The 17,316-nt window shown below is 41.5% G+C and overlaps 1 protein-coding gene across 7 annotated transcripts in view; it reads left to right on the top strand.

Moving 5' to 3' along the window:
* KLHL29 (kelch like family member 29) overlaps nt 1-17,316 on the top strand; it is a 399,077-nt gene that overhangs the window by 303,108 nt on the left and 78,653 nt on the right. The gene's annotated exons all lie outside the window — the stretch shown is intronic.

Below are 17,316 nucleotides of genomic sequence, written 5' to 3' on the forward strand. Positions count from 1 at the left end.
TTGGGATGAACCCGAGTATCCTATTTCCACTGTCTCCGCCATGATCTCTTACAGCTCTGCTGTCTTCCTCTGATTTCACATCTTGAGGAGCACATCAGTGTGGTGTTTCCAGCGGACTGGTGTAAAATAGGGCGCTTGTGTTCTACTTTTTGGGAGGGAGCAGCTTCTAAATTAGTACCTCTTCTAAATTGCTAGCTCCGGCATGGATTACTCCTGTGACCTTACTTCATTTTCATAGATTTTGTCCAAAATATTTTCAAATGCTTGTGTCAGGTTCATCATCAGGAGCCCTTAATACTATTCTTAATAGTACTATAGGACATCAAGATAATGACTGAGAGGCTAAATATCAGCTTGCTGTATTTTTCTTCTGTATAACTCCCGTGCACTGATTTGACAATTTGGGTCATTTTGCATCTTCTTCCTTTTGAGTGTCTTGTGAGTAATATGACATTAAATACCTAAAAAAAAAAATTGACTATGGCAAAATTTTAGATGTTGAATAGCTGAGAAAATGTTAGCCAAGTTTCATTGAAGATGCACTATTTTCAAGCAAGTAGGTTGAAATATGAAAGATTTATTTATCAGCATTTATATTAAAATGCGGTACTTAATTTCTGATTGTTTTGATTTCGATTAGAAATGCTAATTCAAATAAATTAAAGCTGAGAAAACATTTTTTAAAACTTGCAGTTGAAAAGAGATCTGCAGCCATCACTGAATAAGATATGGGAGAATAAATTAGATCCTTCTTAAAGCACATTGAAAATGAAAAGCTGAACATCGCAGTGCCAAGTATTAGCGCTATTCGTTAAAAACATGCGATACAATATTCACTAACTGAGTTTTGATCAAATGCTTTACAAGCATGGGGATTTTTTTTTCTGTTCTTTTTTATAAAGTGATTTTATTACACGGTCATTCTACTATTAGATGATTTATCTTGCTAGGAAAATGCTCTCCTTGTTTCATCTTCGTGTTAGACTGGTGTTTCCTCTGAAACACTGACACTAAGCTGAGGTTAACTTTGGGGTTTGGGCTTCCTGGAGTTATCTGGGCTTACCTCTCCAGATTGCACAGGAATAAGTGCCACCCTGAATGTTTGCGATGTGAAGTTTGAGAAGGCTATTATTAAACTGGGGGGAAAAAAATGAACTTCTGCTTTATTATAACTTTTTAATGCAATATCAGAAAGATGCAAAAGATCTGCCAGGAGACTGGCATTTCACCATTGTGCTCTTTTAATTTAAATGACAGCTCGTAAAGGTATTCCAGGGCTGGCTGTAGAATCCTGTTATTTAAACATTGTCAAAGCTTCGGTTTAATTAACTCTAATTCAGTGCAGCTTCCCCATCCTTGCATACTCTTTCTGTCTTTCTTTCACTCCCTCTCTCTCTTTCCTTTCTGCTGGCCTTGAAAGGCTTCGGAGCACCTGTCAGGGTTACAGTGCGATTTCAAAATGCCTCCGTGCCTGTTGCTGGGCGGAAAGAAAATTACGTCCTGGCAGAGCAGCGCCGAAGCATTTCACTGTCAGCCGGGAGATGCGGGTTGCAGGGCAGAGCCAAGTCCCCAGCAGGCTGCGGCTCTTCGTGTTTCAAATGATCTATGCGTGCTTTCTAAGGAGAGCCCAGCCGCGTTGCCTGCCTGATAAAATTCACAGAGGACGCCTTTGGACTTCCAGAGCCGGAGTGAAAACGTCGTTTGTCAACCTGGCGAGCGTCACCGGCAGATGAGGCAGAGGAGGTTGCTCCGTGCCTGTCCCCGCAAAGGGCTGCGGTGCCAGCGGGGCCCGGGCTCGGGGCAGCACCGGGCTGAGGATGCTGCCAGCACGGATGCTCTCAAAAAAGCCAGCCAGCAGCAAGAGACAGGGGCTGGTGAAGCCATCAAGCAGTGGGGTGGCACAAACACATAAAGAGATCAAAGTCTTGAGTCCACCCTTCATTCGGTGCTCATTCAAATTATTATTATTTTTTTTTTCAGTAGTTCAGATTAAAGACGAGCTTTCCTGAATACTTGTAAATTGCTTTCTATGATTATCTAGCTCTCTTTCTCCTCTCTTTGATATGCCACCGTGCTCCCCCATTATCTATGGATGTATGAGTTATTACTCTATGTCTTCAGCGTGATTTTGGATAGCAAATATTCCCAGGCTCTGAATGGCAATTCTGTAATGCATGCTGCACGAGACCAGGCCAGGAACAAAACAGTACCAGACAAGGTTTGCTTTTATGCAGCTCCTATTCAAAAGCAGTCATCCAGCCTTGGGGCTGTAACAGTTTTCCACCTCCGTTATGCCCAGACCCGCAGCCTGGTTGTCAAAAGTAAACCCCAAACTTCCTTCTCTTTCCTTTTGCATCCCCCTCTCCCCTTTACATTCACATCACGTGCTTTTTCTCACAGCTTTCGGAGCTTTTACAGCTTCAGAAGCCTCTTCATTTCCTCCCGGTGACTTCCCGAAGAGTGAAAAAAAGTCACGTGCTGATTTTCCCCAGACCAGGAGACCTCTTTTTGTCCTAATCAGCTGCCAGCACGCGCGTGGCGACCTTCATGCTGGTGCTCCCCATCCGCCGGGAGCGAAGCAGGCAGCCCGCAGCTCTCCCTGCCTTGCAGTGGGTGAGAGGCAACGCAGCTGGATCAAAGGAGTCTAAAAATGCAGACGGCTAATCAAAGCTAATCAGCTAGCCTTCCTTTGTACTTAATAGAGAGAGATGGACAATCCTGGGGGAAACCCAGCTGTGCTGAAACAGATGTCTGAGGAAGGGAGAAGCCTCCCTCTCTGGAGGTGCCTGCCTGACTGCCGGCGGAGCCTGGCTAACGAAGTTAGGGCAAAACGCCTTTTACGCTGCTAAGTGCAGATTTGATTAATCCCAGCCAACAAAAACACGCATCCTGTGGAAAAGTCTGCAAGTGTTTATCACAATTTACTTTTAATGTGAAATATTTTTGGAGGGGTGCTGTCCCGGCCTGTACCTGAGGGACCGGCGAGCGCAGGAAAAACAATCGCGACCTCGGCCGTCTGCTGCGACGATAAGAGGTGGACTGAAGCAACTGTCAAAGCTGGCACATCAAAGATCTCTCTAGCATTTCCCAACCTTGAGAAAAAGCACCTTGCTCTGATGTTTTCCTTAAATAGTTCGTAGATTTTCCAAGAATGCCCTGCTTCTCATTAAAAGGAAAAAAAAAAAAAGAAAGAAAAAAAGAAAAAAAAAGAAAATAAAAGAAAAGAAAATGAAGATTTTAGTAGAGCTCAGTTATTTTTCAGTCACTCAAGGACAGCTGTGATTCTTTCTACTGAAAACATCAATCCACATGCAATGCCATTAATACAGGGAAACAGGACTGACTTCACAATGCATATTGTGGGTGCATGTATATCTTATATGTGAAGTTGCAAACCTAAACATAGGTGTGCAAAATAAATACTTCAACTTGAAATCTCTAAAAGGACAAGAGTTGTGTTACTTTCAGTCTAGTAGAAATGAATAGGCATGTACAGTATATATTGTTCTCCTTTGCTGGTTTTTAAGGCATGAAAAGCAATTTGAAGTGTAGATTTGCTTTAATGCCATTTAGATTCCTCCCACAGTAATGTCAGCGCCTGTTCATGTGTGTGTCTACATAACAGCGTGTTTCTAAAAAAGAAACTTAGTTCATTCCCAGTTAAAAAAAGTTTTGCTGTGTTACCACTATTCATGCAAAATCTGAGTTTTCTGTATCTCCATGAAAAAAAATGCATTAAAAATGTATTGTTGAGGTTTCCACCGACTCATCTTGGCCAATGGCTCAGGAAGTGCTTTGCTTTAAGTGCCAGGAGCGTGATTTATAGTAGTTTTAGTTAAAGGAGACTTAAACTGATGGGGCAAACCATGCCGTACCGTGCCAGGAGGGATTTGCTGTCACAGGGCCAGGTGCAGGCCACGGGAAGGGACAATCTACAAGCTTAAGCACAGCACCATCAAGCCAGCAATGCCCACACCCCCCTGCCCAGCCTTGGGCTGCCTTCCCATAGTGTCTTGGGTCCTTTCCAAGCCCACCTCTGCTATCCCATGCTCCTTTTGTGGTGGGGAGCTTTGGGACCGCGTACGTCAGGAGCATGGCATCACGCAGAACGTGAACCGCGTCCGCCTGTGAGGAGGCGAGGGGGCAGTTTGCTTCGTGAACTCCGCGCTTTTGATTAATCTATTCAACTATTAGCATGCCTTGTGAGGTAGACCAAGATATCCTCTGGATATATAAATATTCATATGCTAACATCTGCCACAGCTGCGTAGTTATAAATCTCTTTTCATGGGAGGAAAGGAGTCTCTTTGAGGAAGGTCCAACGTACCAGAGGGTTTCTCTCTTCATACCTGTCACTTTGGAAGTTGTATAACTTTTTGACTTCCTTGTAATTCCATTATTTCAGAGTTAGCCTGGCGTATAAGGATTTAACTTCAATATAGCAAATATTAACATTCCTAGATCACTTTTAGTATGTGCATGTGAGGTACGATGTGTTTTTCATGATATAAAACAACCTCTGATCACTTGCAGGCTGGTTTCTGCCACTGGTACAGCCCTGAAACAGCCCTGCTTTGCGCAGTTAATGTTACAAGATTTTCAGTATGCTCTTCCCCTCCGCTTAAGGACATGCCTTCCATTTTCTACGGCTTGGCACAATCCCTTGAAACTCCAGGTTCTTCCTCTTTTTTTGGTTTTCCTGCTTTACAATCCTACCTTAATAGCTGTCCAGCTCCAAGATGTCTTTTCTCTAGGTTCCCTCTTCTCTCCTCTGAATTTTGCCTGTAAGTCTACTTGGCCTCCTTCTTCTAGGAAAAAAAAATGAAAGTAGCCCAAAAACATCATCAACAGAATTGTTTCTCAGTGAATTCCATACAGATCTGTGCCATCTGCATTATTATGTATTTTAAAATACATTTTTCGTTGTTGTTGTTGTAATGTTCAACATACTGGAAGGTGTTGAGGTTTTCTGTTTTCTTGGCATAAGGAAGATAATGTTTTGGTGCACCACCGATGTCTGAGGGTACATCAACCTTACTCTCTTTTTACTTTCAAAAAGCACATGAAAAGTAGGATCAAACTGAGTCATTTCTTAATATCTTTTTCCCTTCTAGAAGCTCTACTCAATACTCCACAGTTGCTGTTTTTCCCATTTATAGATTGAATACCCTAAAAGAAATATTTTTGGCTACTTCTGGGTCCATCAACCTCAGAGGAAAAAAACGTAGGAATAGTGAAACTTCACAGTTCCAGTTCTGAACTCTGACCTTTCTTTCAGTTAAACCAGTGCTAAAGATTGTGTTAAAATGATACACAATTTGTGTGATTAAGGCAAGAATTGTACAGTCCCTTACAAAAAGGGGGTGTTATATTTTTATGTGGAGTTGTCGTTGCAGACTATTCCCTGCTGAACAAGATGAGATTTAAAGCTCCAATCAGGTGCTGAATGGTCATTTTACAGAGTAGGTACTTGCCTTCCAGCTTTATCTTTTTAACCTTTAACATTACTTAGATTAGTCAAATGCAGGTTGACCCTATTATTTCGGGAGAAATCATTGTTTTTCATTATGATGAATTATAGGTAGGTTAAATTTTCAAGAGCTCTTAAGTCCCAGGCTCAAAAGTTACTATAGCATTTTGCAAAATTTCATCTAAATCTTCTCTATTTTTCATTTGTTATAGTTCTTGCAGATAAAGACCCTAGAGCTACTGCTTCATCTTCAATTTTATTTTGCATTTAGAGCATTATGTATTTTTTAAAAAAAGTTGCAGCCTACCCAAATTACACTTCAGTCTAGCAATTTAATGTCCTTAGGAATGCACCAAATTATCTTAATCACATTCTGCAATGATATATTACTACTTTTAAAAAATACTGCTAGGAGAAAATCACAAGCATACAACAGGGAGTTGAAGAACAAAGCTGTAACACTTAGGGGAAAAAAAGGAAAACTAAACAAAACCCAGGACATACATTAAGCTGACTAGAAAATTAACATTAAAAAGCATAAGGAAATCAAGAAACAATGCTCCTTTGATAGCACTGGAAGTGTGTATGTGTAGAACTGTATTTATTTTACAGTACAGTAATGGTGTACCGTAAAATAGAACAGAAATAAAATTTCTCTGTTGAACTGCTGTGTTGGTTAGGACTGGTAAACACTTCTGTCACCTGCAAGGGCTTTGCATCAGTTTGGCTCTACCAGTTACTGCATAGATGTAACTGAGTTAAAAGCAAACTCAGGTTATAGATAAATATCTACTGCCTGATACTGTAGTATTGACGGTGTCTTCACGGAGACAGAGTGTCATTGAAACTATTTTGGTTGTAAGACACCATTTCAAAGATATTTTTTTTCCAAATAAGACCAATTTCAAAAGTCATTGAGCCATCATTATCAAGGTACAAGTTTTCTGAATTCATTAGGAGAAATGTTTTCGTTTCAAAATGTTTTTTATATTCGTTATCCCATTTAATATCATTTCAATAGCAAGAAGATATGATAGTTCATTACAACATAGGATGGTCAAATACTCCATTTTCATTTTAGAATGTCAGGCTTTTAATTACATTGTTGCTATTTAGTATCAGAGTAACATCTTATTTTCTAAATCAACGTTTCATATTTGTGATAGGATTAAAACAGTTTGACATTTTGAATACAAATATTCATTGTATTAATTAAAAATAATGACCTAGAAAATGCTCGCAAACTGACCTAAAGACATCAGTGAAGGGAGACATGACAGTTGTGCCTTATTATCATTATTAATGATATATTTCATTAATGTAAAAACATACGTATAAATGAAAAAAAAAATAAAAGTAAGAATATATTTCATTTTTGAAATACTGTGAGATATTCAGACCACAGAAAGGTTCACACAGATACTGTAAGGCAAAACCAACTGTTGAAATATTGACTTTTCCTGTGAAAAGTAAAGGGCAGCTTTTGCACAGGTAGATATTTGTTCTTTTTAGATACACGTTAGCCTTCTGCTGCCCACACAGGGAGAAGGCAAGCATGCAAGAGGTGAAATCCTGAAGCCTTTGAAGTATGGCAATACATTTTTAATGAGTTTGTTCCCAGGGTTGTTCATTTGTACATATAAACTGCTAAGACCGTATAGTTAATTAAAGGTACGGTAATTTTCATAAATATGTATACGATATGTGAAAATTAATGGTCTAGAGAAATGAAAAATAATAAACTAAATTATAATAATTATCTCTCCTGAAACCAGTTCAGATGTGCAGCTCACGCTAGTTAAGAGACACCACTCTCTGTCATAGGGCAAACTATCACAGAAGACAAAGTAAATCACCACCAACTGTTTTGTTTTTAAAGAATGCAAAATAAAAATTAGAACGTCCGCAGACAATAAACGGTGGTTATTTCATTTCCAGTTCTGCGTATTTCTTTTTGGAGATCTCATCACTGAATTTCAGGCTGCAAGAACGAATCTGCCCTTCGAGGGGCTCTCAGAGGCAGCTCTGCTCTCCGAGTCCGTAAGCCCCGTTTTAGTGTGCCACAGATCAGTAAAACAGCATGCAGATGGACATCAGTTTCCATTCCAATTTTGGCACCCTAGATTATATCCCAGTTTAACCCCGACAAATTAATCAGTGGGAATACTGGTGTGGCTTTCACCGAGTGCGGTGTATCAAATAAATGCTTTTATGTCCCTGTGTGAGCATGCTTTTGATTTCCATCATGAGACAGACAAACCAGTTCCCATCAAGAATCCTCTGTCTAAATTATATCCCACTGTTTTCAGTTTACCTAAGGCTGCAGCGTCTTTCCTCTCCTGACCTACGTGGTTTCAACAGCGTATTTCTGAGATACCTGCCAGCATTCAGCCTTTCTTACATTTCACCATGTCTTTAACATTCAAAACTGGAAATAGTTCATGTTTTACTTTTTATATGGCTTTTCACAGCAGTGCACGTGGCTTTACGGACCCCCGTCATCCTGCACACTACCGTTGGGGAGCTCTTGCTCCAGATATTCCGGTCATTAGCAAGAGAAGCAGCCAGTACCTTAAATTAAAACAGACCTTTGATTTCCCACTAAGACCTCTAGAAGAGGAATTCACTTCAATTCTTCCATAAAACTTTACAACTTTGTCTTCCCAGTGCAAGCCGGAGCCCTGGCGCGGCTGTCATTTGAAGTGAAGCTGCATCGCGGCCCCTTTTGTTCTCTCCTCTCCTCCGCTGCCTGCTCGCTGCCTGCTGGCTTGCAGGAGCGAGCGGGATGACTTGTGGTGACAGCTGTAAAGTTGCGGATGGGAGCAGGGAGAGGGAAAAAAAAAAAGCCCTTGTTCGGTTAGGAGGGGTTTTACATCTCTCTGTTTCCATAACTACACAGAAGGAGAAAAACATGCTTCTTTCATGCTTGTCTAGATTCGAAATTGCCTGTTGTCAGCCTTTCACGGGTTCAGTACCTTTGCGGGTTTGTCTTAGCAATGTTTTCGGGTTATGAAATTATTGTGAAATTTGTATATTGTCTTCAGGGTTGAAATTTTGACTTTCTCCCATTCACTGCGTTTGCTGAGGTGTCCCTTTATTTTCATTTGTGCTTGAAATGTTTTAGCCAAGTCTTATCAACCATCTTCATTATGGGAAAGTCATTCAGCTCGCAGAATAGTGTTTATAAGCGTGCTTAATTCCTAGAGAGTCCATAAATTTTAATACTCATTACATAAATCTTGGTCCTTTAATCTTAACAGACTTTTTTAAAGTGTCTTTTTTTAATACAGAGTTTGGTAAGGCAGCTACTTAAATGCTTCCTGATAACTCGTTCCTCTATGAATAAACAACATTTGCAGTTAAATGGTTTCCTACATTATCAGCCAGTCACAGCTCATATTGTCTTGCCATACTGTACAAACTCACTATTCAAGCAACACAGATACCAAAAAAGAGACTCTGCCAAGAATTATGTAAAAGCTATTAACAAAAATACCTTCCAAAATGTTTGTTTTTAAATGCAGGTTTACCCTGCTAAGGGGAAACATGAGTTAGGCAGAAGGGATGAGTACATTTTACAAAACAATCCCTAAACAGCTACAACAGCGTTAAACTTTGAAAACTTTGCAGTGCTCAGAAAAGAAAAAAGAAGAGAAAAAAAAAAAAAAGAAAGGAAAAAAAAAGGAAAAGTCAAGTAGTCAATTTTAAAGTCTTTCACATCTTTAGGACAGGTATAATCTAGAGATTTGAAAATGTGATAAGCAGAGAGATGTTCAAAGAAAATCTGACAAAAATTACGTTTTTTTACCATGTTGTACCATGTTCCTAAAGCTAAAAAACACATAACATTCAGTGCTGATTCTGTCTCCCCAGCCACTCATCGCTGCTCTCTCGTGCCACCTTCCCCTGCTCCCACTCCCATTTCTCTCTGTGCTCAGATCTCTCTGCAATTACACCCCAGCTTATGGGGCATAAAACCATAGTTTATTTGTCCTATTTTCCAAACCTGCCGCCATTTATGATACTGAGGTACATGAACAGCCTCGTGTTTAGGTATGATTATCTCTACCTCTGTAACCACGAGCGCAGCCCCTGACGCAAGCTGAAGCTGCAGGGCAGAGAACCACTCGGTGAAGACGAGTTGCTCCATCGCAGCGTACCCCGAGGGAGGGCCTAGAGTTGCCTGGCGGTGTTTTCATTTTTTTGTTTTGCATTATTCGATTACACCTGTCTGTTCTGATAGCGTAGTGGATCACCAGGACTTGTTGTGGAGACACAGTCTGTATAAAGGAGCACTTCTCTACCGTATGAGATGCCCACTAGACCAAGAGATGCTGTCACATGCATTTAACCCAGTGCATAACATATGCCCGATGCTAAGCCATCCACTCAGAGTATTAGCCTAAATGCTTAGATTTACTACTTTATTGTCTTTAGATGGTGTATAATATCTCCTGAAAGTAATTCCAGTCCCAATGATTTGAGCTGTTTTTATTTGCTTTCATTAGGCATCTATATCCTGCAGTAGCGTGACATGTTAGAAGATAACTGTGCCACCATTGGTCAGGAAAAATGGACTTATTACAAAGACTTGGCTTAATTATACTGTGGTATGATTTAAGAAAAAAAAAAATGAGTCCTGCCCCTGTTGAAACCGGGCAGCACCGCCTTTGTTTAAAACGGGCAGAGGGCACACAACTTCTTGCTAATTAATGTATGTTAAGTGCTTTGAAGTCCTTGATTGTCAGGTGTTATGCCTTACAGTTGTATTTCTTGCTCTGCTCTCCGCTAATATCTGCAATTTGTGTTGGATGCATCACTGCTTTATTTTAAGGAAGCTGTCGTTTCTTATTTTCTTATTTGGGAAAACAAGCGTTTTGCTTGCCTGCTGCATGTACGCACGCGTGTGTGACTGATTGCTGTTAATACACAATTCACAGCTTTTGTTCTTCCACCACCAAAACTGGTCAGCCTCTGCCTATTGCTGACATGTCGGGGCGCCTGTTGATTACGCTATTGGTTTCACAGATGGGTGCTTCTCGTTCAAAGCCTTCAAAACTAGGAAACGTTTAGCTAATGCCTTGCACTACATAAAGAGATCAAAAAGGTCTAAAAGCTATCTGCTAGTCTTCTGCTACAAGCAATTAGGATAATACTGAATCCAGCCCAAATCACGCAGTAATAAATATTTTAGCCATCCCTTAAGCGTGTATTGATATTCCGGGCTGTCTGCTGGTAAATAAAACAATCAGAAGTAAATTTCTCTTTGAATCTGGGCTATTCTGCGTTTCCACCACTCACAGATTTTTTTTTTTATTTTTTTTTCCTTCTCTTTCTGTCTGTTTCTCTCTCTCATTTTGTCTCCAGAGAAAATTATTGTCTGCCTGGAAATCAAGTTACAGTGCTAACTGAAATAGTGGCATGTTATATATGGAACAGGGGGCCAGGCTGGCAATTTGCTGGGATCCCCTGGGGTTTGTTTGCCTTGGCCAATATAGAACAGGCCAATATGGAACAGGCTGCAGCCAACTTTATATTTGATCAGAGGTGAATCTTGGGGAAAAAAAAACCTCCAGATCCTGTTACAGGAGGCTCCATCTTCATCTCAACATCTCAATGGGTGTTTTTATGCTGGACCATTTGGTCTTGCTGCTTCTGCTTGCAAGGATCACAGTCTGTGTTGGAAAACTAATCAGACTGTCTCTGTATTTTTTTCTCATTTTTCCTGTGCATCCAGATATATAATGTAAATGCAGATTATTTTCAAAGCCAGTCACATATGCTCACTGTGCATTTGTAACCCTGTATGGTTATAAATTAGCACAGAAGAGTTAACCTTATAAATCAGAGTGCCAAAGGCATTCTATCCCCCAAACTCCCTTTTTTTTTATCATTTTTATGCATAAGCTGTGATACTGAAATCTCTCAAAAGTTGCATTTAAAGGAAATTTTCTAGAAGTTAGGGGTGTAGTTCATCTCTGAATATAAACAGAAAATGCGTTGAAATAGTTCTGTGGTGTAACATTGGGAAATATCAACTCTAAAATGTGCGAAGGCATCCTTGAGGTACCTCCTAATGTCGGTTCTAGTGATGATAATAGCCTGAAAATTGTTTTCAAAACACGATAGTGTGACTTCCCTGGGTTTTTAATACATATTGAAAGGTTCCATTTACACATGGAGTTGTAGTTGTCTTCCTCAAGTGAGTGATCAGTGCAACTGACTTTGTTGACCCTTTCTCATCACAATAAGATGAGAAGAAATTGTCCATGTGAACAATGAAAAATTATTTAGCACAACGGGGCATCTCACTGCCAACAATCCTTTGAGCAGAATATTTGATGATATAGAGCCACATACGTTTTGTTCAGTATGGGATTTAAAAGTATTTCCCCGCTCTCCAGCGTCTGTTACTGTTTTCTTCAGCAGCACAGGTGTATAACAGTGTCAACAAGACTAAGATCTAGACAGGTTGGGCTGCACCATGAAGTCCTGCTGCCGTAGCCGTATCTGCTTGGAGTACGACAAATTCACACCTCGCGTTTCACATTGCTGTGCTGCCAAAACCCAGCAGAAGACAGCTCTCGGAGGCTTTTATTCCAAGGCTGGTGTAGCTGTACCAGCAGCGATACCTCTCCGTCAGCATATGCCCCGTCTTCACTAGAGCGTAGCTGTGTAGCAGAGACTCCGCGGGGCACAGCCTTGCTGGGCCTGTGCTCGGGGCTGTAGCACTCCTGTTGTCAGTACTGAGCTTTTATCGGTTCCTTTTAGCTGGTTTAAGGGCTTGTGGAAACCAAATGTTCAGGAGATGGCTTCAAGCAGTTGGTGGTTGCTCTCAAATGCCTTTGGAGCAGGCTGGCATCCTGGGGAAACTCCATAATCAGCACAGACTGGAAGAGGAGGGCTGAACACAGCAGTGTCATGCAGTCAGTGCTTTGCACCTCTGTCTCAAGGCATTAACAGCCCTTGCACTTCATCGCAGTGCAGGGGGAAAGGGCTCCACCATCCGTCGGCTTCCCCCGTCTCATAGATAAATGACCTTTGTACAGCCGAGTCACGGCTTTGTTGTGCCACCTTCTGCCCTCGGCAAAGTTCAACGAGAATTGAGCTGAGTTGGAAAAAAAAAAGGGGGAAAGTATTTATCTGCAACAGATCCTGTTGTGTCTGTGCTCAGTTTATTATCTAATCTCCCTTAGTAATCCCAGGGGAGAGACACCCATGTTAGAGGACAGGGCATCCTATGAGGCTGTGCGTGAGACATGCTTGTCTCTGTATTTGGCTGCAGGGACAGTCCAGACAACCAGACATATGATTTTTAGGGTCTGGGAAGGAAACTCAACATCTCAGGGTAGCAGTATCTGAGGCATCCTCATCTGATTCCCACCAGGGCTCCCCTTTTTCTCTACCATTACTCACTTCCAGGTCAAAAAAAGAATAAGGGACCTATTTCTTGTCCTCAGTCCCAAGTCTGAAGCTCTTCTCCAGAGATGTACTAGTCTTCACACTGCTTGGAAGATGATGTAGCCAACAGTGTGTTTGTCAGCTGGGAGACAACCGAGTCCCTGCCTGATAATCACAGAGACTCCAAGGGATGTTGTTCGCTGGTAGTTGAGTTTGCAGTGTCAAGATGCCCCAGCGGAGAAGAGAGCAGCCTCAGCTGCTGCAAAGCCAAGTGCATCTGTGAAACTCCGTCAGACTGGCCTAATGATGCAATTAGGCATTTAGTTACCTAAAACGAGGCATTTAGTTACCTAGGTACCTCTCTGTGCAGCTGCTTCAAGCTACCTATCAAGGGTAGATATGGAGCAGTTTTCTGGGGCACTCCCAGGCTTTGGGCTTTGCAGTTCTCCATGTGTCTGCAGGTGCTGCAGTGAGGAGAAACTTGGGGAAAATTAGGAGTTTTTGTGTGGTTCGATAAGACAGGTTCACCATGGTACGCAGTGTCCCATCACTCGTAACTCCTAGTCAACTGCTAGGTATTTTGCTTCATAATTTAATTTCTTGTGGTTTTACGCACTCTACCATTGTCAAAATATGCGAGTGCGTGCAGTGCTGGCGCCGAATGGTTAAAATGCTTGTTTTGCATAACGAGAGCTTAACCTTGGGAATTAATCTCCTTAGTTATTAAGGCAAGAAAGTAATTGGATTTTCCTTCTGGTAACTTCTCTTGGCTTCCCCACATTTTCTGTACCAATCATGAAAGCACAAGGCTGCCTGGGTAAGCACTGGTCTCTTGCATGTTCTTCACAGGACTAATTAGCGATGTTTCACCAATTACCCTTTGCAGTTTTATAATAGGTTAGTTTTTCCACACAATTTAAAAAAAACACTATTTGTAAAAAATGTTCTTCTGTATTTCAAGGCTCTTCATGGTTTAGCTTTTGCTGCCCCTTTTTAAAGCCTCATGTGTCAGAATTTAAGCTGAAGGAAAGAGTTCTTCATTAAAAGTGGAAAGAAACTCGAGTGCTTCCAACGTGCCACAGGAATGTGCATTAGAGAGGATCTTTGACTGGGTCTGCAGTCTCCACTGTGCCTGAAATACAGAATAAATAAACTTGGGGAATAAGTTCCTTGTTCATTTTTATATCCAATCATAAGTAATTAAAAAAAAAAGGGTTTACTATATAGTTTCTGTTCCCTTTACTTGATCTACACAATTGCACAGTTGTTCTTGGTCCTACATTTGATCCTAGGCTTATGGACTCTTCAGTTCTAATTTGTCCAGTAATTAAGAGTAAGAAAATGTAGTGCGATGGGTGGAGCTGGGGACCAGGAGCCAAAGCATCTGAGCTCTTCCTTGCTCTGTTAGTGACCTGAGGAAAGTCACTTACACCTTCTGGCCCATATTGTCGCTGGGACTCTCAATATAATTATGTTTAAATCCCCCCAAGCAATGACATGAAGGCTAAAATGGCAAGATAGAGAGCACTTCCTTTGAAAAGCTCCGTAGAGATGTTCAGTTGCCGGTTTCAGGTCAAGTCCCTTTTAGGTTCTACTGCTCTGTGGTTCATGTAATTATGGAAGAACGTGCTGGTGGCTATTAAGCACTTCTTTATGAAGAAAACATTCAACCAGCCTTTGACTGAGAATGATTTAGCATCAGCAGTGATGAAGAAGACAGAAAGGACTGGCTTTGTTTCTGAGATCCCAACGCGTGTGTGGACCTAGGGGAAGGAAGGGAGATTCCTTGGATGAGTGAGCATTTCCCATGACATGTTGAGAAGAGGAGCATTAGTGCCCACTCTACTGTCATCCTTGCACTTCATTTTTAGCTGGATGTCTTAAAAAAAAAAAAAAAGAAATCAAATGAGACAAAAAGCAAGCAAACAAACAAAAGCACAGTAAGAACAAAGAGACCAGAGGAGTAAATAAACAAGAGGAAATAACCAGCACATCCCTTTCTGAGTCTTTCAGGAAATTCCATTTGCTGGAGAAACAGCAGAAAATTAGGAGGAGCCCAGAAGAGGGACTAGCAGGAGACAGCTGAGATCATTTTTCACTGCCAGCACTGCACTGTGTTGTCTCTCCTTTTACAACTCATCGGCAGGCATTATTACCTGATGAAAAAAATTTGTTTTGCAACTCATCCTGAGTCCTCATAAATCATTAATGCCTGGCTAAGCACAGTGTGAGCATTACAAATACTCGGAGAATGAGGGCCCGTTCTGATATAACCTTGTGTCCAATACTAATGCCTGCTAGTTATTTAGCAATACAAAGGGGCCTCAGCTAGAAAGATCGATGAATCAATGCAGTCTCCCGACTCCCTTCTCCTCTCCACCTGCCTCTTCTCTTTATGGTTCAGAAGGTGAGCTACAAAAAATACGGGGCCGTTTGTAGTCGTCTCTCTGTGGAGGGCAGTATAACAAGTCAGGGGGGCAAGGAGGGAATTATGGCCTCCAAATGGCTGCATGGAAAAGGGGAGCTTTGGTTTCTGATTAGGGCTCGCTCTGATTTCTGTGTTGTATCAGCCAGATTGCACCACTGCTCCAGACCTGCTTTTTGTGGTTTGCATCCCTTAATGAATGCACGTGGCATTAAACATGCTGGAGAGTGTGAAGCACATAGAAACTGTGCCCAGGAACTGCAGGTCTGGATGTAATTAAAGGGTGTTCAGTAAAGTCCAGGTAATCAGCCTGTTACCTGGGGAGCCATCTGGGGACTTAGATGTTGAAACCGGCTCTCGCGGTACAAGAGACAGCACGGAGAGCACAGCATCCGTCAGTGCAGTGGCTGAACTTTGTGTCTTAGCATTCCAGTCATGATTTCAAAGATGGTCTCTACTGTTCTTACCCCGAGCACACCTCCGAAAATTCCCAGCCCATTCAGAGTGCAGCTAAACCCGGTTTCCTATTCTCTCCCGGAGCACAGGATCCATTGGTGTGGTTGCTATACATTTGCTGTCTTCGAACACTGAAAATAATTGGTCATAAGCTTTAAAAGGAGAAAACCGAATGAGGTGAGATGGAGATTGACCTCTCGTGTAAGTGTAATCTTAAACTCGTAAGACTTAGTCTTGGTTGGAGCCTTTGTCTTGAAAGGCTTCTGCAGGGAAGATTGCAAAAGGCTGCCACAGGTGCTTGAGAAAAGGAGCTTGAATAGGAACATAGGGAAAGTGCAAAAGTAGTGGGTGGAGGACAATAGATGGGCAAATTTGAAAAAGGGAATGACAGAAAACAAAAGTGAAATTAAGTAGGGGTTATGAGAGAGTATCAGAAGGTTCAGCGGGGAAAGTAACTGTATTTAAAGCACGAAATCATAGGAAGTTGGTATGGAGGAAAATGTAGTTGGACTAAGTGAACGTGGGAGAAGGGCCAAGACAGAAAGAAAAGTCAATCATACATGAAAAGGGACAGAAACTTACTTTTTCTGCAGTTCCCTCCAAAAATATGCCACAAAGAAAGCACCTAGTGCTGTTCCTGTGACACTAAAGATGCCAGTCACTTTGACCCTAAAACAGGTAAAACACCCATTGTGTCCAAAGTTTCCTTGGTCTTTAACTGAGGCTGGTATCGTTGTACTTCGGCTCAGATAAATTCTTTAAAAATAGTCCCTGCTATAGCACCCACAGGACAGAGTGGTTTATTTTCCTCTATTATAGATCTGACACAACCTGCTGTTATTTCCGTGCCCTCTCTAATGATCTGCTTGCTCTCTGGAGAGCACTGACCCATTTCAGCACAGAATAATTAGCCTTTCAGACACTACTGTGTTTCCATTAAATAGACATAAATGTGCAAGGTGACATTTATTTACTTAGGCCTGAAAAATGTGCACCACAGATGTTGGGGCTTGGGAGAACTTTAATTTATTTTAATGCAACAGTTGTATATTTGCATGCTTTCATGTTGTTTAACCACTAGTGCTTCCCTGAAATGACTCTTGGTAGAGTTTCGCTGGGGGGACCGGAGAACACAAAGATTATTTAGGTCTCCATTTCACCATAGGGCCATTTGGCAATAATTTGACAGCAGAGTGCCAAAGCCAGACGCAGGGGCTTTAAACACAGTTATAGTTACCCACTCTTCAGCTCCTTTTTGCTTTGTGTGTAGGGGGACTCCGTGTAAAGAAGCTTTTTCAAGATTTACAGATCTGTCTGAAGAGGAATGTGTTTGGGATGTTACACCAAAAAAATGAGAACCTTGACCTATTGCAAACATAAAATAAAACCAAAATCCTTTAGTATTTAAAATCAGCTCTTTTATCATCTTGATCACTGGCTTCTGAACAGCCACGCTATTGCCCAGGTGAAAAGTATATTATTCATCTTGATAGCCCCTTTGGTCCACAGAGTTGGAGCGAAGTCTTACCCTTAAAAGTCCAGCCGGTGTGTAAAACATGTAGGT

Source organism: Anser brachyrhynchus (assembly GCF_964034855.1).
Source record: "Anser brachyrhynchus genome assembly, chromosome: 3".
NCBI lineage: Eukaryota > Metazoa > Chordata > Aves > Anseriformes > Anatidae > Anser > Anser brachyrhynchus.